At 42.2% G+C, this 27,120-nt stretch overlaps 1 protein-coding gene across 1 annotated transcript in view; it reads right to left on the bottom strand.

The window, feature by feature from the left end:
* The window catches only part of ST8SIA1 (ST8 alpha-N-acetyl-neuraminide alpha-2,8-sialyltransferase 1), a 208,918-nt gene that overhangs the window by 40,021 nt on the left and 141,777 nt on the right, over positions 1-27,120 (bottom strand). The window lies entirely within an intron of this gene.

Here is a 27,120-nt window from a genome sequence, read left to right as displayed (position 1 = left end):
CGGACCCAAGGAAAGCGGGTATAAATCAAAGGGGAGAAGAAAGGATGCACTCTGCCTCTCTCTCTCTGACCCCCTCTCCCTGCCCCCACCCCCGGCCATCTGGAGAGGGCAGTGAAGCAAAGAAGACAGATGCCAGCAAAAAAGACGGCTGCCTCCTGGAACCCTCGCTGGCTGGATCAGCGCAGGAACCCAGACCAGTGATCTGTATTCCCCCATTCCCTCTATCTCCCTCTTTTCCTTTTTCTGTTAAGAAATGCAAAGCATATTATATTGCTCGCCATAACTCGCTCTGTACTTAGCCAATTATCATGTGTTCAATTAATACATTGTAGGTCGTTAATAAATTGAACTTGGAGACTTGTTGTCCGCTCCAATTGGGGATTTGCGAATCTGAGTCACTTGTCCCCCTTGTCTGAGCGGGACGTGACAGTTAATGGCTCAGGAGCAGGCAGTCCCCAGGTGCTCTAAGAGAAGCTGACGCCAGAGAAGACCACCCTGGCTGAACAGGGAGATTTGGCTGGAACTCAGGGAGAAAAGGAGAGTTTACAGCCTTTGGAAGAAGGGGTTAGCCACACACAGTGATTACAGAGAGGCTGTGAGGCTCTGCAGGGTGGAAATCAGAAGGGCTAAAGCCCAGCTGGAAATTAATTTGGCCTCTGCAATCAAGGATAACGAGAAAAGTTTCTATAAGTATGTCAGTAGCAAAAGAAAGTCCAGGGAGAGTCTCCATCCCCTGCTAGATGCAGGAGGAAATTTGGTAACAAGTGATGAGGAGAAGGCTGAGGTGCTTAATGCCTTCTTTGCCTCAGTCTTTAATAGGTTAGTTGTGTTGATGAAACCCAGCCTCCACAGCCAGAATACAGAGACTGGGAGAACGACCCCCCTGCAATCCAGGAGACAGTGACCTACTGTATCAATAGACATACACAAGTCTATGGGACTGGATGGGATACACCCGAGAGTGCTGAAGGAGCTGGCTGGGGTGCTCGCCAGGCCACTTTCTATCCTTTACCAGCAGTCCTGGCTGACCAGGGAGGTCCCGACTGATTGGAAATTGGCCAATGTGACGCCCATCTATAAGAAGGGTCGGAAGGATGATCTGGGAAATTACAGGCCTGTCAGCTTGACTTCGGTGCCCGGGAAACTGACGGAGCAGCTCATCCTAAACACCATCACACAACACGAGGGACAACCAGATGCTCAGGCCCAGTCAGCATGAGTTTATGAAAGGCAGGTCCTGCTTGACAAACCTGATCTCCTTCTACGACAGGATGACCTGCTTATTGGATGAGGGAAAGGCTGTGGATGTAATTTACCTTGACTTTAGCAAGGCTTTTGACACTGTTTTCCACAGCATTCTCCGGGCAAAAATGACTGCTCGAGGTTTGGACAATCGCACACCTCGCTGGGTAAAAAACTGGCTGGACGACCGGGCCCAGAGAGTTGTGGTAAATGGAGTTAAATCCAGCTGGCGGCGGTCACGAGTGGTGTCCCCCAGGGCTGGGTTTTGGGGCCACTCCTGTTTAACATCTTCATTGATGATCTAGACGAGGGGATCGAGTGCACCCTCAGTCAGTTTGCAGATGACACCAAGTTGGGTGGGAGTGTTGATCTGCTCGAGGGTAGGGAGGCTCTGCAGAGAGACCTGGACAGGCTGGAGCCATGGGCTGAGGCCAACTGGAGGAGTTTCCATAAGGCCAAATGCCGGGGGCTGCCCTTGGGCCACAACAACCCCCAGCAGCACTACAGGCTTGGGGAGGAGTGGCTGGAGAGCTGCCAGTCAGAGAGGGACCTGGGGGTATTGATTGACAGCCGGCTGAACAGGAGCCAGCAGTGTGCCCAGGGGGCCAAGAAGGCCAATGGCATCCTGGCTTGTGTCAGCAATAGCATGGCCAGCAGGGACAGGGAAGGGATCTTGCCCCTGTACTTGGCGCTGGTGAGGCTGCACCTCGATTCCTGTGTTCAGTTTTGGGCCCCTCACTACAAAAAGGACATAGAGTTACTCAAACATGTCCAGAGAAGGGCTACAAAGCTGGTGCAGGGTCTGGAGGACAGGTCGTATGAGGAGCAGCTGAGGGAACTGGGGGTGTTTAATCTGGAGAAGAGGAGGCTGAGGGGAGACCTCATCGCCCTCTACAGCTACCTGAAAGGAAGCTGCAGAGAGCTGGGTTTGAGCCTCTTTAGCCTAGTAGAAAGCGACAGGACAAGAGGGAATGGCCTCAAGTTGTGCCAGGGAAAGTTCAGACTAGATATTAGGAAGTATTTCTTTACAGAAGGGGTTGTTAGGTGTGGGAATGGGCTGCCCAGGGAGGTGGTGGAGTCCCCATCCCTGGAGGTGTTCAGTAGTAGGGTCGATTTGGAGCTGTAGGTGGGAACTGTGCTAGGCAAACAGCTGGACTAGATGATCTCCACAGTCCTTTCCAACCTCGATGATTCTGCGTGTGATTCTGTATGAGTACCACTAGGTATATTATCTGAGGGTAAATGGGGCCAGCACAGGTTCAGTGCAGTGATTAAATCTTGTTTTGGATCTAGTCCAAAATATGTGTAGGATAAATCAATTTTCTTCATCTCAAATCATTCACTAACATTCAGCTGTTGAAAGAATTTTTATGAGAGAGTTGATATAGATGGAAGAAATGTGGGTTTTTTCCCAACACACCATTCATTTTATTTTGATTTGTGATTCTCCATCAACTTTATACGTATAAACTCCATCTTATCTAGTGGGAAATGGGGACCATATTTTTCTGGCTCTCCCCCTCTTCTACAAAATCACTGTTCTTGCAGAGGTAATGTAATTGATAGAACTCCCCAACACTTCTATCAATTTAATTTTTTTATTAAAGAACTTGAGATCCAGTTTCAGACCTGCCTACAGACTTTTATACATCATATTCCTGGTAAGTGAGAGGCTGTTTAGTAATATGAAACCAACTGGATTTTCATTTTTGGTCTTACATCCATATATAAAGGAATGAAACCTTGAGGCAATCAGTGAACAACTTCAGAACTGAATATTGGAAAAGGAGGGATTTTTCTAGATACTGCTTTCATCTTTGACATTACCATATTTTTAGTCTCATTAATTCTGGTTAGAAAAGGCGGAATAAGAACTGATAGCTAGAAATAAAAGCCAGAAAACTTCAAATTAGAAAGAGGGCAAAACTTCACAAACATTTTCAATAAAGGTGACTACCAACTAGAAAGAAATCACTGGAGAAAGCAGCAAAATCATTAAACCAAATAACTTCCAGACAGTCCTGAATGCTTCTCTGGAGGGTGGAAGTTAGCTAAACATATGTTATTTAGCTCAACTCAGATCTCTACTACACAAAATTTTGCCCCACATTACTCAGAAGATCAGGTTTGGTGAAAAACTTTGTAAGGCCAGAATATATTTTTTTATTACAATTTGCAGATCACAGCTTTTTTTATTTAAGAAAAAAGGAAAATTCAGCAACCAGAAGCTAGATCTTGGAGCTGCATTGGAGTGTGTGGTGGGCTGGGGTGTGGGTATAAATCAGGTATATATAATTCCTGCTTATTATCTGTCCCTTCCTTTGAAAAGAAACCTACACATGCATTTGCTGTTCCTGCATGTTCCTGTGACTTTTGTGTTTCTCCAGCTTTGTTTTGCTCTAGGTCTGACAATATCTGTCATGTCTAAATGAAATTAATCTTCTGGGTTTTGTTATGATTGTCATCTGTTGAGACAGTTCCAGCAGCAGCATGTCAAAAAATATGCCCCTTGGATATTATCAATTATGTTCTCTCTCATGGAGTCTTCAAATGCTGTGTAATGAGCTGTCCAGATGCCAGTGCTCATATGAACTGCACAGGTTTTTTAAATATGATTCTTTACCAATTTTGGATTAATAGTTCATGAACAAAAAGTAATAGGATTAGCATAAAGCTTCCTGTAATTGAACCAATAGGAATTACAGATCACTTTGTTATACAGCTGAAAGATTATCTTCTCCCATGTGTTTAGAAAGGACTGTATTTACTGCTTGTCTCTGAGCATTAAGATCCTCAGCCTTCTATATTTCAACACGAAGAGGAACATCCTTGTTGATACACTCTGCTAGTTTTCTATTAATCGCTCTTAATGGATATAATTTTAGTATTGATTTCACTATTCATTTAAATGGGACCAAAAATTCATACTACAGGGCTTATCCTCTGAACTGTAACACTGTAAGAGACAAGGTAATGCTGAATGCTTTCTTTGTCTGTACACAATTCTAAACTAGGGGAAACTTGTTTCTAAATGTGGGGGAGTTTTCATTGGAAAAAATGAAGGGTTTTCTCAAAATCATTTAGTTTGAGGGGGAAAAATATCAGTGGATGAAGACTACTGCAAGGAAAAACTGAAATTACATTTTCTGAATTTCCTTATTTTGCTTTCATTCTCATCATGTTAATTTTTAAATTTGAGTTATGTATGTAGCCATGCATAATAAACTACTGATAAATAAAAATGGCAATGGGATCTGCTTTAACCAATCAATGTCTTGGACCTGCGTAAGCACAAGAGTCATCTGTCTAAATATCAGCAACCCACAGTGAAACATATGTTGACTTCTCTGCTCCCCTTCCAGAAACACAGTTTAAGGGTTCACGTTTGCCATGCATTAGTGCAACAATTTTAAAAATGTGAAGGCTGCTAATTTGCACTGACTGAAGTTTCTACATCAAAGCCTCCTGTTTGTATTGTAACTGAAATATTCTGCTCCTGTAAAACGCAACGGTTTTGAACCATGCATCAAGTACTGTTGATTACAAAATAAAGGCAACATTTTGGTCTCCAGGGATATGAAAGAGTTCATATCCTGTTACATCCATACAAAACTCACTTCCATAAATTCCATATGTACCACACACATCTTTAGTGGCTCAGATGTTTGAGACCTACAGAAACAATCATTTTTACCTTTTGAGCTATAAATCATTTACAACATGATCAAATTTTAAAATAATCTGGCATAGTCATGATATTACATCTGTTATAAGTCTTAGGAGAGTTTAAAAAACTAACAATAAATTTCTCACACTTCTGTGGTTTCCAACCACTGTTGCCTAATAACTTGCATAAAATAGCACGGAAGATTTTTTTTTTAGTTAAAGCAAAATAATTTTAAGTTATGATAAAGCAATAATTTCACTGTAACATTAAATGTACTTTCGTACACTGAGGTGAATGATTCATCTAATCTGTATTTTTTCTTTCAAGTAGTTTGTACTATGACTAAATTAGACCTATAGTTTATAGCCATTTGCACTTATAATTGATCTTCCAAACCTGGGCTGTCGGAAGCAAGATTTATATAATATATAAATATTTATTATAATTTCTATAATATTATATTTAATATAATAATTAGATATCTCTCTCTTCCTTTGATTTAATTTGCTTTAGTAGGCAACTCATATTTTGATGTTAGATTAATTGAATCATTACTTCTATTTTAGAAAAAAAAAACCAGTTCGAACAAAGGATCATGAAGGTGGTGCAATATCTAGGGTTTTATTTTTATTCACTAATTCAACACCACATTGCAGCTCTGGCTGCACAACCCGTAGATCTCACCTACTGTTATTTCATCTGTACTTCACCATGCTTTAGCTTACCTGTTCTCTTTTGCACCTTGGGCACCAGGAGCAAGCAAGATGCCCAAACAATACTGAAAATACACAAACTCTATTGCTAAAAGAATGTCACACAGGTCATACCACAGCTCAGTTCCAGTGGTGACCAAACAAATAGTGATGTTGCCAAAAGAAAGTGGTGTGGGGATATGGTGGCATTATGGAGCTGTTCCACCAGAAAAGCTTGCCAGGAAGACTCTAAATGAGGTCCATACAGATAGGAATAGAAGATAAGGGGAAAACAAACCTGGCACTATCATATTTCTATCACAGTAAATTTCCTCCAGTTTCTGACAGAATGAATAAATTACCTCAGCATTTGTTGAATAACATTAATAGAGATAAGCACTATCATGCTTCAATTGTCCCTTAGGAGCACAAAAAAAAAATCAGAAACAGTGATACCAAAGAGCATCAAATGTGTTTTGGAGCGGGGGGAATGGGAGGGAACTTCTCACAAGCTTTTTCCACAGGCAAGTGCTAAGTAAGTGTGCAAGATCTCACCATGCAGAGAAAAGAGAAAAAAAAAAAAAAAAAAAAAAAAAAAAAGGGGAAGTGGTAGCACAAAATATTTAGGGGAAAAAAAAGCCAGCAAAATTTCTCTATCATGATACTTTGATACTACATCATCCTCTCAAGCCCTATTTTTGAACTAACCTAGGAATATTGTTTTTCCTCTTTATTATCAGTAATCCAAGCCATATCCAAGTAATACACCAGAAGACTCATGAATAAAAGTCAGGTAAATAAGCAGTGCTCAGTACAAATCATTTCAGGTTAAGGTTTTCAGCTGAGTTTTGGGACACTCTAGGTTGTGGAAAGCCGCACACCTTCTGTAACTCTCTTTTAAAACTACAGGAAAATGAATATATTTAGTCGGAAGTAGCATTTTTTCTAAGTGTTTTTAATCTGCCAACAATGTCACCAGACTATATGTCTATACCCTGGCTCAGGTCCCTCTTCACTTGCCACTGGAAACATCCCAGATTCCTTATGATTCATGCCATCCCACTCCAGCATACCTCTGTCTTGCTGCACTACAGTATGTGTACATTTTATCTTCCCAAAATATTCAGCTACCGGAGATTTGAAGAAGACTTCTGAGAGTCAACTATAATTTCCCACTGACTACCAGACTTTTTGTTTTGTTTTTAATTGTGAAATTACTAATTCTTTACAAAATTATGCAAACTTGTTCCTGAAAACAAAGACAGATTGGCTGGATTTTGTCTCCTGAATCAGCAGAAATACCAAACAGCTATAACCATCTGAACCAACAATTCAGTATTTTGTCAGTCCTGTATGTGTTCCCCTGCCATGTAAAGTCACGAAATGTCGATGCTATACTCTTACTAAAGGAGAGCTTTCACAAGAAACTTCCTAATTTGGAAAATTTCCTACTTTACTTAGAATTACTGCCACAAAGATTAGATCCCATGCTTGCAACCATGATTAACAAGAAAAGGAGGTTCAAAACCTTATAATCTTACTGCCTGCTGTCACCTGTGGGGATCAAAGCACATTATCATGGCTCAGGGTGGAAGCTGGAGGTTTCACCGTCTGATTAGCTTGCCTTCTCTTACAGGTCTGTTAGATGACTAGCTAATCAGAACATAAAACAGTGAAAAAGCTATTATCTGATGAGAAGGTGGAAAGGTAATAACAGGATGAAGAAATTATAGCAACAATATTATATTAGACCTGGGGCATATGTAGTAGGAATAACATCATCATGAGGGATTTCATGCTTTTTTTGGGGGTGGTGTTAGTTAAATGTTTGATATATTTCCCAAGTATATTTTTCACTTGAAACGGCAATTAATTTGTGCCCATTGTTCCCATCTCCAAGTGTCTGCTTTTCACAACAGCAGAACATCTGCATTGCTCTAGGCCAGACTAATGTGAATTTCCAAAAGAATTGTAATTTACCCATTTAGACAATTGCTGTCAACTCTTTGACAGTTGAAAAGTTTCTTATTTTTGATTATCCCAGTAGTCAGTCTTGCACAGCTGACTAATTGCTCCATAAATGGTGTGTTTTACATGAAGGTTCACACTGCGTGAAAAAGAGAGAGCATTCAAGAGAGCTTGATTAGCCAAAAATAATAGCCAAATGCCCACCATGATGAAAATCAAATGAGCCAAATCAAAATGTGTTTTTTGCTTCATCGCTGACTCTATATGAATATACCATTGTTACTGATTTTATTATTAACTGATCAAATTGTGTTTGATTGTGTTTTGATTTTAGTATAAGTGTGGAACTAAAAGATATTTTAGTAAAAATCATTTTACATTTATTGTATTTTGAACCTAACAACCAGCTGCTACTCTAAATGTTCCCTGTACAGCCCCGTACCAAGGCCGAAGGGATTGGCCACAATTATCTAGTAGAAACAGTTAAAACATAGGTAACCAAAACACAAGATGATTTGTAAGCTGATTTATAATACATACATAGGACTAGAAGAATGCAAGTAGTTGTCAAGGTCCAGGATTAATGGGAACTGAGGGAAGTGACCGTAACAGCTTGCAAGTACCTGCCAAGAAAACTGTGTCCTTAAGCAAAAGGTAATTCCGGCAGGGGGAGATCGCGACCACCGACTCATGGGCCACCTACTCACATTACACCCCAGAGCCATTTCTGGACATTTCTAACCTTTACTACGCAGAATCGGAAGTGGGAGGAGAATATGTTAATGGTTACTTAGAAATTGTATAATTATGTATGTGTACTTAATGAATATGCATAAGTAAGTTCTATATAAGATGTATGATCTTGGTGCCTGGTACGTGTTGTTGGTGAGGATACTCCCCTACACGTCCGGCCGACAATAAAGGAGTGTCTGCTTATCTACATCAAATTGGTGTCGATAAGTTATTTTATCCCGGATTTCGGTGACACCATGACTCTGTGTGTGAATATTTAAATTCTGTGACAGAATGTCCCATACGTAATAAAAGAGTACAAAATTGCTTGTGGTAAAGCACAGGCTGCTTTCCAACCTGTGATACTTGTCTATACTACTGCATCTGCTATGGGTGCACAGCACAAACCAAATAACTTTAAATTGAAAAAGAAACCTGCTCAGACTAACTGTCTACAATTTCGCTTAGACTTGATCAGGTTTTGAAGTCTAGGCTTAGTTTGTAGAACGATGCTGCAATCTAAACATACCTGCTATATATGACATGTGAAATCTATAAAAATATTAGACTATGTCCTGGGTTGCAGTGTATTCTATTACCATCCTCATGAGCTGCCGAAATCAGGTGGGGCAGTGTTTCCTTGCTTCCCTGCCCCCCCCCCCCCCCCCCCCTCCAGACTATCTTTCTGCTAATGGCCCATCAATGCCTTGCAGCATGACTCATTATCCCATTGTGAGATGCTCCACCCAGAGGGAGAAAACCAGCATTCCATCCTGGATATAACCTGAGATTCTGAATACCAGATCTCTCTTTTCCACTGGTTTTCCAGAGGACAGGAGCTACTCAGCCACCACTGGACTTTTCTGAGGAAGAGCAGACCTTTTTTCTATGGGATCACTGCTTCGGGGGGACTGCAGCCACCATTCTACCAGACTGCTACCACCACCCTGATTAACAGGGTGTCAGGTTGTATCCTGACTCTCTTAGTTTAACCCAGTGTTATCTGCCTTTATTTTTTTTTTTTCCTTATTAAATTGTTATTCTGACTTGGTGTCTCCCACTAGTTTGTTTTCAAACTAGCACAGACTATCACGATATTAAAAAGTTTTTAAGCCATATGAAGAAGGAAGGAAATAACTTCCTCATGAATTGATGTGATTAAAATATAACCTTCTGTTAGGATAAAATCCAGACAATGATGGTTCATACTATACTAAATCTGCATTTAGTACTGGGACAAATGCTTTTGGAATACTACAGCTGCTTTGCTGCCCACATTTTAAGAAGGCTTTTGAAAAAGTAGAAGACTGAGGAAAGAAATCTGGGAGTTGTTAAAGTATTACAACACATTCTGCAGCCAGTCTTGAGGAGTTCACATTTAAGTTTAGTGAAGCAGCAGGGGCATGATGATCATAGGTCTGCAGATATTTCTGTGGAGGCAAATATGTGCAGATATAGCTTTCTTCAATCTATGAGGCAGGCACAAGAAGATCCAGAGCCCTTACCATGACGTCAGATGACTTTGGAGTAGAAATGAGGTGCACACAGTTATCAGCGAAGTTACCTCATCACTGGAACTAATTCCAAGAGTTACTGTGGCTCTCACTGACAGACCATCTTTAAAAAAAGGAATTTTTAATACTTATGCACTGTCAGAATCACCAGCTTCTTGCTTTGGTTCCCTTCCAGCTTATGAAAATTTCCCTCTGTAACCACTGGGTCACTTCTGTTCTGATAGGTGCAAAGGGACTTTGCAAGCTGGGTACGCACAGTTTCTGAGAGTACAGAGCAACCACTTGGCTGACAGTCTCAGTAGATAGCAAAGACTACATGCTGCTAGGGTAAGTATAATTCACCTGCTGACTAGGTAACAACCAACTGGACAAGTGTAGACCTCTGTGGTTTCTTGAGAAAGGCTGATCACCGAGTTGCTTCTGGTTCTGGGTTTGGTTTTTTTTCCCCTTAGGATTTTGTACCATTTCATGTCAGTAGTCCTCTTCTGAATCCTGTAGTTGCTAATATCACCAATGCAACAAATTTACACCATCATTTACCACTTTTCTCATCTTGCATGTCTTTAGCACATGTACTTTCTCACAACTCAGAAACAGTTTTCTCAGTAAATGTGATCACAGCTAAGCAGCACTGCTGAATCAAATTGGCCTTGGCTCACCACCAACTAGACCTCTAGGGGAGGCCTTATGATTCTGCTGGGAGATCATCTTATCCTAGACGGCTCCCAGGGAGGCAGGGTAAGAGGTCCACATGCTGAAGGCCATTACAGACCACATTTAAGCAATGCATCAAAAGCAGGACTGTTCAGTGTTCATTGCAAGTTTCCCTGGTAAATGCCACAGATATTCCTAGTACCTTAGGTGGGAGACCAGGAGGGCCAGGGAACTGTCCCAGCACAGGGTGCTAAGAACATTCAAGAGGTTAATAGGCAGGTGTTTAAAAATCCTTAAACTCAATTATCCCTTAGCTAGGCAGCAAATAAAGAATTTAAGTGGGGTATAAACTGTGCCACTGAGGGAGCAAAAGTACTAATCTGTTCTGGAAAGCCTACTACAAAGAGCCTAGCCTGTCAGTGAGAAAATTTTAATTGATACTTTTCCTCTAGCAGAGCTGCTGTGTCACCAGCAGAGCTGGAAGCTCTGCTTACAATACTAGCACACAACCTCCACCTCAGATGACACTACTAAAAACATTTGTCCTCTTATAATCTCAGTTACCCAAGACGAGGTGTGAAGACCATTTCCATGACCCTGCATTAATTATGTAGTGAAATTACTTACTGAGGCTATCCTGCATCTACTTTACAGGGTAGCAATTTTGCACAGGAAAGCAGAAGAACATGCTCCATAATCAGGTGTCATCTTGCTTTCAGCTGCTGAGGTTTCACAGGCTGTTTCACACTGATGAAGGTGGCATGTAAACTGATCCTCAATTTTTATTCCAGCACTGACCTTGGTTCTTACAATGGCTCAGACAAACTGAGAACATAATTTTCCTCCTCTGGGTAACTGTCTCTTTAGTGACACATTAGTAAGAGTCATCCTAATAAGGTTGGTGTGATTTAGACAGAAGAATTCAGTCGTCTCCTTGGGAAAACTCTCATTGAGGTGGCATGGGTAACATGGTGTTTTAGTTCCCCATGCTGGGTTTAGAGCTGCCCAGGACAGAAAAGGACACTTCCTACTTAAGAAATGGCCATGGCTGGAGATACAAGCACCCATATGAAGCTCCTCTTCCATCACCTGTATGACACCAGGAGATCACTCATCCTTGCCCAGGGTATGGCATGCAGAGGATGAATAGGGGAACAACAAGCAGGTGTTGAGCACAACATTTCCCTTTCAGGCTGCCTGCCTGGGAGGCAGCCTGCCAGGTGGGACTGTGGGTTAGGGTGCATAAGTGGGAGAGAGAAGGATCATGACTCTCTTGATCCTTCCTAATGTTGGTGAGTGGTCAACAAGGATCATGCCAAAGACTGATGTGGTCACCACATTCCCGTTATACACAAGGGCTTCTTATGATCCTCCTGATGCAGTTTTTCTCCTCCAGCTACCTTCCCTCCTCAAAGGGCTGTGTGGACCTGCCATGATCTTGCTCTTTGATCATGTTGGATATTGTCAGGTCTCAGGTCAGCACTTCTGGTACTTTTCTGTTAGCAGGCACAGAAGGAAAATGATACACATGATGTGTCAAATGAACAGAGAGCCAAAGTCCCATTGATTTCACATGTGGAGGAGATGACCTCTAAAAGCAATTGGCTCAATACATTAAAATCAGTCAACCCTTTTTGAGACCTCTTAAATATTTATTTTTCTATCATAGGGTGAGTAACGTGCCCATGTTCTTAACTTGTCAGTTGATTCTGAAAAATGGGTTAGAGTGATACACTGGTTAAGTCATAGTTCTGGAGACAGAGCATCTAGAAGGATTGTATTTATTTTTTAAGTAAACGTTACTCCCAAGTCATCCTGTCATTACAGTTATAAAAAGGAAACATTTCTACAAGCTTCCCTAGTGAATCTACAGCCCCATATTTTGTACACAGGCCTCTGCTTACTAGATTTCTGATTTAATTGCAACATATTAGTTTAATTTATTTTTCAGTATTACCTGATAATATATACAGGCAGGACTTACAACCTCAACTTCTCTCATTTGAGCACTCAGAAATCCTCAGAGAGGACAGAAATTTACCTTTTCTGATGTTTACAGCTACAGCAAAGAAACCCAAGAGCTATAAAATTACCCGCTGACAGTCAAATTTCTTTGCAGATTTCTGAGTTGGAAAACTTTAATACTTTACCAGATCAAAAATTACCTCTGTGCAGGGAGTGTGGAAGCAGTCAGGAAGACTAGGATTGGCCAGCCCTCCTTGCCCACAAAGGCACCACACAGGAGAGCACAGCCTGAGAGCAGATGTCTTTGGCACTCGGTGGTGGAAGAGGGGGAGATCCCACCTCCCAGCAGAACAGATTCTAAGGCTTGAAAATGTTACTTGACATGGCTACAGTAAATATTTCATTGTGAATTGCTGTAAGGAGCAAAAAGGAAATCCAGACTCCATATATCCCAGCAAAACATTGCCAGTAGAGGTGGTCTAGGTCTACTGGTGAAAATCCTCTATGCCAACACCTGTATTTCAGGATGAGAGTCAGGAGACTATCTTACATACTTCAGACCTCTTTCCAGACAACACACAATGAACCAGAAGAGATTCAAGCACCTATGTGGGAGACTGCCTTGGTACATAAGATTAAATTAAATGTATGTGTCAGCTTATTCTGGAAAGGACACCAGCAAAAACCCCTCTCCATCTTAGGTAGGTCTTGAGATATTAAAAAAGGAGAGGAATGGGGGGGGGGGGGGGGGGGGAGACTTGGAAGGCAAGACTCCAGGGAGCTGTAAAAATTTATTCTGTTGAAAGTCGTCTCTTGGCTACAGAACAAAGAATGTGAAGGTATGGCAACTAGGCTGCAATATATATATATATCTCACTGTTTGTTAGAAACTTAGAACCAGGCACTTCTCTTTTCCTACCATCAATGCCTTGAAAACAATGATGGCTTTCCTTTCTAAATTGTTTCTACAGGCTCGAAGTACTGTGCAGCCCCCAAAATACAGTGTAGATGGGGTCCCACCAGGCCACCAGCCTTTCTGGTAGCAGCACTTCCTCCCACAGAGGTGCTATTATGTATAAAGACATGAGATTTTTGAGCAGAGGATGTCTGCAGGAGAAGAGCTTAGAGAGCACTTCATTTTGGGGCCAGATAGCTGCCTCCCCTGGCAGGGGCTTGTGCACAGGCAGCCACAGCAAGCAGTAAGATTTGGTGGTGGTTTCAGGATGCCTTCCACAGCTGAGTGGGCGCTCAGATTTTCCTAATCCAGCCCAACTTCTGCAAGTCATCACCAACATGGTAGCTGGCACCGTCACCTTGCCTTGACTGAACTGAATACCCCAGGGCTCCCCACTGGGAGAGGGACTGTGTCAGGTTTTGTGAGGATTCAGACTGCTCCTATGCCTTCACCTTCAGTAAGCACAACACTCTGCCTGAGTGTTATGCTTACCACACATGTGCAACATCAGGATGGCAGTGAACACCTTCATGTTTACAGAAAGCCAACAAAACTGCCCTGGGATCCCTAATTGCCACTTTCTTCATGAGGCTGCTCTGTATCCACTTTCACATACTCAAAATGACCTTTTAGAGGGGAGAGTAGAATAAATGCTGCAGAAAGTCATTGCTGTGTGGATCCTGTTGCACTGCTTCTATGGTAAGGTTTCAGTCTCAGCAGAATAACCTTGCAGTAGCCTACAGTAACCAAAAGTAATTTGGACCTGAGGGTAGCTTTGATTTCACTAGGTTGCATCGAGGTTACACCAAAGTAACTCTTTTGCTACTGTTTTCTCTACATCTGCCCACCCAACATAACCAAGGAAGAAAACACTAAGGCTTAATTGCCCTTTTAAAGAATGAAACACCACCAGTCACATGTCAACATTTAAGGGCTCTTTCAGAGCAGAGGCACGTTGCTGTAATTCACTTCTTTCTGCTCCTGCCATAGTCCCATGTAAGGTGCTTCTCACTGGCAGAAGATGCTGGTGTTGGCAAATGCTCTCCCAGAAAGCTGTCTTCTCGCTGGTGAAGATCTCGGCCACTCTGTGTGGGAAGAGGACTCTGGCAAGGGTACCGGCCAATGACACATGGACAGAGCCACATCAGGGCTCACCAGCTTTGAACAATGTCTGGGCAGTTTTCACCAAGTCAACATCTGTGTTCTAAACGGCAGGAAGAAAAATGACCTGGCTGAGAGCAACTGAACTTGGATTCAGACCAGTAAAACTCATCCCATCTGTAACATCTGAGGGCAGTGTTTCCTTGGCAGCGCCAAGGGGAGGAGAGAGGCTGCAGGGAAATCAAACTGCGGATAACCCAGAGGTGAGTAGATGTGGAGATATTTTATTTTTATGCTAAGAAACTTTTGACTTTATTAAAGGTGGCAGCTAATTTAGGAACTAGAAGAAGGCAAATTGCAGTTCTGATCACAAAATAAATCATTTCAGTACTACCCACAGCTGCAAATGGATGTCATGAACAGGACAACAGGCTTAATGTAGATTGGGATATGTCAAACAAATATGAATGACCCCCAAAAAATCCATAGGCAAGTAAAATTAAACCGGAAAAGTAATTCATGTTGAAAGCCTTAAATATGGTAAAATGAAACAGCAATAGTAAAGTGAAACCATACTAAAAGTGAAGTGAGAGCAACAATTGAGCTGTATGCACTGGGTCAGATATAAGTATCAGAAATACCCATGAATCTGCAAACCAGACATGGTGGAAGGTTTGCAGGAGGCAAGCTAGTAGTGTCAGAAACCATAGGATCTAGTGTTTCTACTGCAAACCTGGATTGTGCCAGTGTTTTGGTGGCCTCCTGTGTGTCTTTGCCCCTGCGGACCTTCACAGCACCAGCTGCACACAGATATCGAGGCTGATGGCAGCAGCAGCCTGCAAGACCCTCCAATCAAAACCTATCGCTACCAGATGGTGTTTCTGGAGAGCTGCTACAAACTGAACTGGAGGCTCCAGTGCAGTTCCCAGCAAGCAGCTGTCCACCCTGTTAAATGTCATGGGAGAGGGTGCCAGCAGCACAAGTTTGCACACTCGGCAGCAAAGCCAAGGACTAGCTGTGCTTCTGCCAAAGATAGTTAGGTTGTCAGAGCAGTGTACAGCCTTGGCCATTCTGCTGCCTTCAGACCAGCAGTCCAGGGCTGCTCTTCTGGTATTTTTACAGAAGAGAGGGAAAAAATTGTTTCAAAACATAAGCCACACCTGAAAGGGGGGGGGGGGGGGGGGGGGGGGGAAGAGTGTGAGAGATTTCTACATGCTTTTGGTCCACTTCAGTCTACCATAACTATTGGCAACAATTTTCTCCACATTTGCAAAGCAGAAACCAAAGGCATTGTCCATTTGCAAAGTCTTCTTTGAACAGATGGACCCAGACACTACACCTATACCAATAAATTATGCCCAGTGATTTCCTTGGGCCCTGTGCCAGTCTTGCTCACATCCATAATTAATAAAACCCTGTCCAAAACAAGAGACTGGCATACAAAGTGCTTTTGAGAATGGTCACTGTATTGTTCTAATTCCTAAACTGTGCCTGGCAAACATCTGGGAGACCCCCAGCTGTTACTGATTTTATTATTAACTGAGATTAAATTGTGTTTGATTTTAATATAAGTATAGAATTAAGAGATATTTTAGTAAAAATCATTTTACATTTATTGTATTTTGAATCTAGCAACCGACTGCTACTCTAAAATCCCCTGTACAGCCCCGTACCAAGGCCGAAGGGATTGGTCATAATTGTCTAGTAGGAATGGTTAGAACCTAGGTAACAAAACACAAGGTGATTTGTAAACTGATTTATAATACATACATAGGACTAGAAGAATGCAAGTAGCTGTCAAGGTCCAGGATTAATGGGAACTGAGGGCAGTAACCGTAACAGCTTGCGGGTACCTGACAAGAAAACTGTGTCCTTAAGTAAAAGGTAATTCCGGCAGGGGGAGATCGCGACCACTGACCCATGGACCACCTACTCACATTACACCCCAGAGCCATTTCTAGACATTTCTAACCTTTACTGTGCAGAATCGGAAATAGGAGGAGAATATGTTAGTGATTTCTTGGAAGTTGTATGTTTATGTATGAATACTTAATGAATATGTATGAGTAAGTTCTATATAAGGTGTATGGTTCTGGTGCCTGGCACGTGTTGTTGGTGAGAACACTCCCCTACTCGTCCGGCCGTCAATAAAGAAGTGTCTGCTTATCTCCATCAAATTGGTGTCGATAAGTTATTTTTATCCTGGATTTCAGTGACACAGCTGGTAAAGGCACAGGATCATGCTGACAGCTTACTAGCATAAATGATTGTGTTCCTGTGCCTGGGAGCCAGCCCAGGCACCATAGAGCTTACCAGTAGAGATGTAGCCATAAAGTCTCCAGCAATGACAAATAGTGGATCATAACTCATCCTCATTTTTCCAGCATGGGAATCCACTAAGGACAACCCAAACCACCACACTGTTACACTACATTTAGACCCATCTTCCCCTACAGAAATGAATGCTTTTTGGCATCTACTGCTACAACTCAACCACTAAATAGCCTTGCATGTGTCTAGATAAAAGCTTTTTGCATGGCCCTCTAAATGTTATACAAACTCCCCTCAAGTATTCAGATGTCAGCCAGTGTAAGTAACTGTGGATAATGGTTACAATCATCAGTTACATAGATTTTGTTCTCTCAGACCCCCATGTTTGCTAATATACCTAGCTCTTGTAGAATGATAGGAGAGCTCTGTAAGATATACTTACTTCTTTCAGGAAAACAAAACAAATAATCACCCTCACAGCCAGCTGTACTTTTAGGGATTTACAAAGGATCGATTTTTGCAAGTTTAAGTGGAAGAGCCAGTCCATGAGCACCACTGTTCTTCGAAAGAGTAAAGCAGACAGCTGCTGAAAAACAGGTCCCAGCAATGCCTCAGGCTGAATTTGGAAACTGCCCAGAATTTAGCTAAATCACCGCGGAATCCTTTTGAAAATTCAGACCTTAATCTTTTGTTATCTTAACAAAAAGTTAAGATTAGGTATTTAGCATTCAGATTCTCACATCTGTAAAAGGACATGTTGAGAGAGTATCAGTAACTTTCAACTCTAACCTCTGATAATGATTTCTAGTTCATATGTGCTTTTCCAACGCTGCCCAGGTAACACTTGGGTACACTTTAATCTTCCTCTGGAAGCCTGTCTTTGAATGTGTATACTAACCCTTTACAAACAATAATCTGAGCCAGATGGCAATGTTAAATGCTTACAGTGATACTGATAATTGCCAAAAATTTTAACAGAAATCACTAGCAAGATATCTCAATATATATTTCTGAGCAGTTTCATTTTTCCTCTTTTCAAATCACACTGAAGTAGTTTCTAATTCTTTTACCTTCAGATTTTTAGTGAACTGAGCTTGAACTCCTTACATTTTTATTAATCCTGCATAATTTTTCCAGAAATCCTGCTACTCTTTAAATCCAAACCATCTGTCCACAAGTTTCTTTAACACAGAAGTGACCTTTCTCTTTATACATCAGATTTATATGGTTCACAATCAGTCTGAAATCAGAAAACTCTGGTTCCTGTTCTGTTTCATTAATTGCATGGCAAAAGGCTTATGAATTATTGGAAATTGATTAAAATATGAACACATTCCTTCAAATTGCATTCTATCTTGAGACAGACTTCAACAATCATATTTCTTAAAGAGAAGCAGACAGGAAGAATAAAATATTGCTCTGGCAAGTTACGAAATAGTAAATGCCTTGCTGTCTAAGCAAGGTGAAAAAAGAGGTCCGCCTATTCCTCCATGTGAGGAACATTTCCACCTTTTTCCTCCAGAAGCTTTGTTTGCTGAAACTTTTAGTTTTAACAGGACTTAAACTCAAGACAGCGACACATCTGGGAATACACGCAAAGGGCATCTTGGGGACAGGAACCAAGTGAGAGCCTTGAAAACCCAGTCCTTTCAGCACAGAAGTGATATGGAGGCAGAATGGAGTTGGTCCTGTATTAGTCCATTAGTAAGGCTAAATGCATGTGCACATCCACGCACAGACAGCAGGGAATTGGATTATATATATTCAAAATATATATATAAAAGGAAAAACAAAAATAAGAGAAGAAACATGGGTCTAAAGATCTTGCCAGAATTGTTTCCATACTGCCAGAGTATTGCTGATGCAGTGTCAGCACTGGGCCCTCGCTGTGTGGAGTGGGCCAGTGATGGGAAACTGTCCAAGAAATTGCCATCAGTTGCTGGTTACTCAATATTTCAACAGTTGAAAGAGAAATATTTTCTGTTCTGAACTTGAACCAAGCAAAGAGTATTTTAGGCCAGAAAATCTGCTAGTTGAGACAAAAAAAAAGAATAAAAAAGTCAACCTGCTTTAGTTACTGGAGTTGCAGAACTCCTTTTTATTTACATCCCCTCTGACTCAGCGCTCTGCAGTACAGATAACTTCCCAAACTTTGCATACTAATCAAATCTATTCCACTAGCAATTTTATGCTGGAGATGATTATTTCATTATCAGCCTCCATATATTTAATCTTCATTAGCCTCCAGACATTGTCCTGCTGGATCCAGAGACTTTGAATTATTTCTGCTTCTTGGAGTCTACAATATGATCAGACGATGCCCTTTTTACCCAAGGACTTTGCAGTTTACTTAGCTGGATAGTGATCAAAATTATGAGGCTTTTCTTGAGGTACACAAGAGTTCCTCTCTACTTCTTTTCAGGTGCCCAGCCTGTATCCCTGCTCACTGAAGTTTTACAAGTGTATTATGACATATATGATTTATACATGAGCACACAGGACACTCCTGTGGCCAGGAAATCCCATCGCCCATGGGATTCCTATTTTTCATGACCTTTTCCAGCCTTTATGGACCTGCACTCTCTTTGCTGGAGCAGTAGCAGCAGCATCACTGAGAGTCATTAACAACCTCCAATAGTAGACAAAAGAGAGATTAATCTTTTAAAGGTTAATAGTATTAGTGGTTCAACAAGGCTGGACTCAAAAACACACATTGACGCTGCTGGGCCTTATCCAAAGTTGCTTCCCAAACTATCCTTGTGTATATAGCATCTCCTTGAAATGCTAAGAGCCCTGGCCTTGAAATGGGGAGAAGAGCAAAGAAAGATCTGCGTCTTGGTGAAGAGCACTGTAATTCCTATGCATACCACCAGCTATTAAAGCAATTTGCATTGATACTTCCAGGCTTCATACTGCCAACCTTTTGCCGTGCTGTGCTCTGCACAGCCTGGTCCGATCACATTCTGCATAACCCCGCTGGTCCCACCATGCGTTTGATATTCCATCACTTCCTGAGGTTGTGGCAAAGCATTTGCACAGCTATATGGCGAGCAAAGCTCAGGGCTGGGATATACCCTCGCTTTTCTCTGTAAAGTTTATGGCACTCTTATCTTTTCCCTGTTAAGCCCAGAGAAGAAAAACTCCCTACTCATAAAAGGGAATTTTAATAGCTCATCTGTTTTAGGTTACTGCTGTACCTTGTGCTGCAGCACAGTGGAGCACACCAGTGGGACCTGTAAACCCCGCCTGGGATTTTGACATGATTCCTAGAGCAGCTGGGCACTGGGGAGGTGTGCAGCTGTGCCAGCGAGGGCACCTGAGACAGATAGACTGCTTTAGGGATGGCCTAGGAGAGGACACACACCAGTTCAGAGACATCCCTTGTGATACCTCATAAGAACAATTTTTATTTACAAGTCTTCCTTCTACCACTTTGCATAGAGTACTTTAGATCAGCTATCCTGCCCTGTTCAATGGGTTTGTGTTGCTGTCTGTAAGTGATGGAGATGGCCAGCTTGTGCCAGGCATTTGTGCAAAAGGTGCATAATATTTGTTTCCACTTTCTCAATACATCTGTTCTGAGCTTTGCTTGGTGCCAGTTTGCAGAATTAAGAATTGCATACGCTTTTATAAATATTAAGTTTCATAACCAGCTTATGAAGGAGGTAATACTCATCTGGATTATGGATAGATACCCGCATTTGTCAGAAGCGTGACATTGCCATCATCTAAAAAAGCACCCTTTTAACAGAATTGGTTTTCTGTACTCCTCTTTCTCTCCCCACTGCACAGTATACTAGTGTACAGTACTTATATCCCCAACTTACTCAAGGTTGGCAATATTTGGAGTTACAGAGGGCAACTCACAGTGTGGCATAAAGTGGAGCAACAAACGCACAGTGTGGCGTAGACATAGGGCAGTGGCAAATCAGAAACCATATTGCTTTTCTCTTTTATGACTATTTCTTGCATGCTTTATATGAAGGCATTAATTTGAAATTATTCTGGAGAATTTGCAATGAAGCATACAAATGCAGAAGAGTTCTACAAAGCCATCAAGGATCAGTACTTCTGTGTCTAAATGTCTGGTTTGCCCATGCGTGAGAAAGAAGATACCCAAATCTTTGCGTGGGAGGCAAGGGTTGGAGATCAGACATTGGGATTTGCAAACACCACCCTTCAGCAGCAGCAGCCACTTTCCGACCCATCCTTGCACTGCTGAGATGATTGAAGAAAAAAGAGGCTTAAACACAAAGCCTCCTGGAGCAACAAACGGGGAGTTTTCTGAGGAGGGAACTGTTGGCTGAGGTTGTTTCCATGTTCAGAGAAGCAGGACTTCCAGTGCATCCTTTTAAAATAAGGAAGATGACACTAAGAGAAAAAAAAGTCTGTCCATTTTGTCATGAGTTTGTCCTCTTTGTATTTACTGCTTGCAGGAAAACAGGGAGACATCTATCAGTTTCCTAAGAAAGCCTTATCTCAGGAAAGATAAAGTGTGGACTGGCTATTGTGGAGCAGGGGAGTACAGACTTGCTAACTCCTTTGACATTCACAGCACCCACTGTCACCCTACGCACACCCAGTGTCACAGGGCTGTTTCCAAAAGACAAGGACCAAAGTCTGTCTGGCATATCCATCAGAAGTTCAGAACAATAGTTCTCAATATGCTAGGCCTTGGGTGCTTAGAAGAGCATAACTAATAGAGAGCATAGAAAAAGGGAAAGGTTTTAGACATCCATTTGTCTTCAGTCACAAAGATCCCAACATGCCATTGAGGAGCTTTGAGTTTCATAGTGTGGTATATGGCTCTTGTCTTGGGAAAAGCAATAGTTTGCCATCAGCAGTGGGGGAGTCCCTAGAATAGTGGCAGAATGATGTTAGAAAAGATGGTATCTTAGAAAGACACCAAAACCCAAATCAAGAAGATGAAGCTGAGGCATGACCCACAAACAAATGCTGAGGTGCAGCCATAAGAGGAGCTCACATGCATACGCTCTCCTGTGCTCCCACAGCAACAGCCATAGACTCTCAGGGGCTCCACTGGAAATTTCCAGACCCTCTGAGAAGTACAGCATGTTGACAAGACAAATGGCAACAGCACCCTCACGCAGCTTTCCACTCCACAACTTGATAGCTTCATAGTTGCCTGCTATAATGACTGTGATCAATTACACAACTGTCACGTTCTGCTCAAACAAGGGAGACAAGTAACTTAGATTCATAAATTCCCAATGGAGCAGACAACGGTAAGACAAATCTCAAAGTCCAGACATTTATTAATTTACCACAATGTACTAACTGGATACATGATAATTAACTAAGTATATAACGAACTATGGCAAGTGTAAGAGTCGGTGAGAAGATCAGCATTGTCTCAACGTTGTCATCAGGGACATGGACAGTGAGTACCTGACAACGGCCTGCTTGGCCTTGCCGATCCCTGGAGTGGGATGTGGTGCCAAGGCTCCTGAATGCAGAACTGTGTGGCACAGCGAGTGCTGTGCTGTTCTCCTGAGCACTGACCCGTGTGGTGCAGGCAGTGCTGGGCTGTTCTGCGGTGCCTGAGCCGTGCAGTACAAAGAGTGCTGTGCTATTGTTCGGTGCCTGGGCCTAGCCAGAGCTGTTAGAGTTAATCGCATAGCCACTGTCAAAAAAGATGGATCGCAACTGTTGCCATAACATCGATGAAGAAATCATGAACCTTAGACGGACTTTGCTTCATTATAATACCAAAACACACCTCCTGATGGAAGGCTACCCGCCTCCAAGACTGACCACGGCTCAGACGCCCCTCCCTGAGCATGTGCGATGGCCTCGCTCGAGAAAGGCGGAGACCCCCGAGGCGGAGGTGGAGCAAGGTGTGTTACTGAGCATAAAAGGATGACTTCTGGACAACAAAAACTGGAAGCTTCCCCACCAAGGACCACGACAATCGACGACGCAGCATCAGCTGGACGCGGGACTGTTAGGACGTCGTGAGATCAGCGGTGGTAGCTATAAACTCTCTGTCTCCCCTCTCTCTAAAACTTTATTTTAATTTTCTCCTTTCTTTCACCCATCTCTATCGCGTGCCGCTTCACAGGCAACACAATAAAGTTTCACTGTTTTATTACTGCCATCCCCTTTGGTGTTGGTTACCTTAATTTTGTACTTTCGAGATCGTAGCAAACGAACCATCACGAGTCCACTGAGTGGACCATGACAGCAAGCAATATAGTATGCCTTGTGTTACCTAATGATAATAAGGAAAAAGGGAAAAAAGAAAAGGAGAAAGAGATAGAGAGGACAGAGATCACTGGCCTGTGTTGCTGCATCAGTTCCTGCATCAGTTCCGCCAGTGAGCATTGAAGAATGCATCTGTCTTCTTTGTTTCTCTTCACTTTTTCTTCTTTTCTTTCTCCTCAATTTATATACACTTTGCTTGGGTCCCTCCTCTAGGTTGACCTACCTATCTACGTATAGGGAAGAGTAAGGTGCTTCATAGGATGATGTAATTATCATGATTTTGTTGATCTTCATTAGCATAAGCAGGGGCATCAACTTTAATATGCATTTTGTGGATAATGAAGGAAAGGTGGCCCTGGAAACTTTACAAGATGCACCAGAGCAGAACTGTCCTGTCTTCAAAGAGCTCCCTCCTTCGGCTGCATCCTGTGCTATCCAGGCCGCCTTATCAGCTCCAAACTCCACACCATCCACCCTGTGACTATAGTTCCATTAATTGCAAGTGTTTGAGAAATTCCTCAGCCCAGAGGGCCTCTGCTCACCCTCATCCCTTACCTCTTTCTCAAGCTGTTTTCCTCATTCCTTGTTTCTCACAGGCCTGTTTCTCTCAGGCCCCATTTCGGGGAGTTACAAGTCATCTCTCACAACAACATGTCAAAAGTCAGATCAACCCAGGGTTGGCTATCTGCTAACTTTACATTGAGGACGTCATCACAACAGCTAGGTGTGACAATTCATGGCCACTAATACTTCAATATATTTCACATCTACCAATAGCAACTGCTGGACTGCATACATCAGCTGGAGTGTTGTTGATCCCAGTTACGTGCTATTAAGAGGCACCTACACTGTCAAGTTGAACTAAATTGTGTTTCTAAGCTCAGGATATATAGTGCCAGCCATTGTTACAGGATAAATTTGAGAGCAATATATTCTGAAATATACAAGGTTTGGATTTTGTTTCTTTTGGTGGCTAGGTTTTATTTTATTTGGAGGGAGAAGGGAGTAGATTGCTGCCCAAGATGTCATATTTAACTTCAGCAATTTCTGGCAATTCCAGTGCTGTTTTTCTTTAGAAGAGCATTTGTTTTCAATCATATGAATATTAATCATGTATTAGAAGATAAGGCATTAGTGTCTGTGCAATGGGAGCACACTAAATGTTGATTTTCATGCACTATACTGTACAATGATGAAAATTATTTCTATACTTTGAATGGATAAACTGCTTTAAGAAGTAGTAGAAGTGTGAAAGAAAGAAAATTAAAGGGATGGGGTCATCCATTATGTTATGTTACATTATGTTTGTATTATTACGCAATATTATTGGTATTGTGGTTTCACCTAAAGATTCTGGATGAAATTGTAACACTATCAGGATAAATCTAAAGGAAGGGAAGAATTTTACAGATAGGAAACAGAGGCACAAAGGGACCTCTTCAGCACCAGAGATAAGAATTAAGTATGAACCTTCTGAAGCCCAAAGAGGTGCCCTGGTAATAAAGAAAGGAATAAGCACTTCAAGGGCATAGCTCATCTGATCTAGTTTAGGACATTTGCTGCACCCAAGAGATGCCCATTTCTCCTCACTGACTCCAGCTGGGCAATCTCAGGGGTCACTGCAGGACCAGGTGAGCTGATGAGGCTGTTCCAAACCTGGGTGAACTCAAACTGTGCAGCATGAGGATCAAAATCTGTTTTATTTGCCTTAGCTTCCTTCTGCCTCTATCTCTTCTATTTCTGTCTGAAGACCTGAGTACAGACTGTATCAGAGCAAAGCACACCCTGACAAAATGCTGCTTAGCTTTCATATTAACACTTAAATTAGATTCAGAACCTGCTTACAGATGGGTACCTGTGGAAGTTTGTCTAGATACAGTCAGTGGATTACATCAAACTAAGGTTATGCATTTACTCCAGCATTAGTTATTCTTCCTCCCTCACCAACAAATATCCAAAATTACTAACATAAATGTCTGAGGAAATATACATAAAATTATATCCAAAAGAACTACATTCAAAGCACAGTAAATCATGAGGCCAAGCACTTCAGAATTAGAAAATAGAAGAATTAAGTCTGTGCAATGTTCAGCTCCCAGCTCCTTCCATTTCCCTTGTGTGCCTGCTCTGTTACTTTTTTTTTTTTTCCCCAAACAGCAATCTCTTCTTTGTACACTGAATAGTTATTTACACTTCTTTTTTATTCAGCATAATTGTTCTGAGCTTTATACAGTTCATACCATCAAAATATGCACTGATAAGAAAGTATTTTCTTCCTCTAGGCTACTTTTGTAGCGTATTTCCCTACAGCATCTGCCTCAGTATGTCAAATACCTTTAATGCAGAGCAGCAGTTTTAGCAATGCCTGTAGGGATCCGAGTGGAAACAAGTGGGGAGCTGAGAGGACACGAAGCCTGTGACCAGAACAGGGGGAGTGGGCAAGGAGCACTGCAAATGGCAGGGCCCAGAAGGGAGGTAAAAGATTGAAGACGAGAAAGAAGTGGGAAGGAGATGAAATGGAGGAAAAGGAGGCGAAATGTGGTGTACTCAAAAAACTGGGAAAGATTAAAGGTCTAAGAGTGGTTGGCCAGAGCAGATGGGAATAGGAAGGGATCTCAAAGGCAAAGGGAAAACCAGCCCTCACCAGGGTCCCAACCTTACAGAAATCTGAAGGGAGATGCTCCATACACCCAGTCCCAGCCACCCTGGCACTGTCCTGCCAGCCTGTGCCATCTGCTGCCTGCAGAGGAGATACACACCTGTACATGACCTGGTTGTCCTTTTCCATGTTAGGCTTGGCCAAAAGAAAATTTGGACTTGCAAAAGGAAACAGTGAGGTCCCTTAGGCTGTTGAACAGCCCCAGTGAAGAAATAGCAGCAGTCTCATCAGGTAATTTGTTTCCAAGTAGGCAGGCTAACAGTATCAAAAGAAGTGCTCTTACACGAGTCCATCTGGAATGAAATATAGATTTAGGGAGAGATTCTGCCCTCTCTTATAATGATACTGGTATGACATAATTGCTCTGGTCTCCTGCAGTTCATGGAAAACAAAATGCAAGCCCTTGTCTTGGTAGTGCCATGTCAGAGGGGTAAAGGAACAGAACTTCACATCTTGCAATAGCATCCTGCATCCAGACAAGTTTTAGAATTGACCCTCTGGGATACACTTTGTCTTACAGGTGTATTATTGACGTCCCTACTACACACAGAATAATTCAGGTTGGAAGGGATGTGTGGAGTTCAGAGATGATTTCAAGGTTCAGGCAGATTGCTCAGGCCTTGTCCAGTCTCATTCTGGGGTGGAGATCTCCAAGGCTGATCTAGTGTCCAACAACCCTCACAGAAAATTTTTTTCCTTATACCTGACAGGAAGTTCCCCTTCTGCAACCTGTGGCAAAGGAGTATGGCTCTGCTGTCTTTCACCCTCCCAGCAGGAAGCTGAAGAACACCATCAGCTGCCCCTGCAGACCTCTTTTGTCCAATCTGAACAAAGGGGCAGCTGCACCCATTCTCTTCGGCTGTCCTGTGCTCCCACCCCACGGCCATACCACCTTTCTCTGGAGTCACTCCAATTTTTCAGTATCTCTGTCACACCAGGGCATCCAACATCAGATGTAGTAGACCAAATGCAGATTCACAAATATATCACATGGGAAAAAACCCCTGCCTCAGCCTCCTGACTATACTATGCACCTGGTGGTTCTCATTGCAAGCACATGCTGACACAGTGCTCAACTTGCTGTCCATCAGAGCCCAGGCCCTCTTGGTACAAAGACTGCTGGAGTCTGTCCCATGTGAAAAACTTTGCACTTGTCTTTTTCTATCAGCCTTTGCTGATGGCTGATATAGCTAACAATTATTCATCCAGACAGTTAATAATACCAAGAGATAAACCACATTTGACAGGCCACATGCAATCTAAGCCACAAGTGCCATGTCACTCAATGAACCTAAGGCCATAATGCTGTCATTCATTATTTCCTTTCGTTTCATTTTTTTGTCACTCTTTTTCTGTCCCAGACATGTCTGGTATGTCACGAAAAATGGTTTCTCTCATTAAGCATTTGCCAGTATCCAGCAAGTGTTTGCAATGGTAATGAATGATAGATCTGGAGATGGGAGGTATGAGGAAAG

The sequence above is a fragment of the Athene noctua genome, chromosome 3 (genome assembly GCF_965140245.1).
Source record: "Athene noctua chromosome 3, bAthNoc1.hap1.1, whole genome shotgun sequence".
In the NCBI taxonomy this organism is placed as follows: Eukaryota; Metazoa; Chordata; class Aves; order Strigiformes; family Strigidae; genus Athene; species Athene noctua.
The sequence above is the reverse complement of the archived record's forward strand: the minus strand, read 5'-3'. Positions and strand labels throughout refer to the sequence as shown.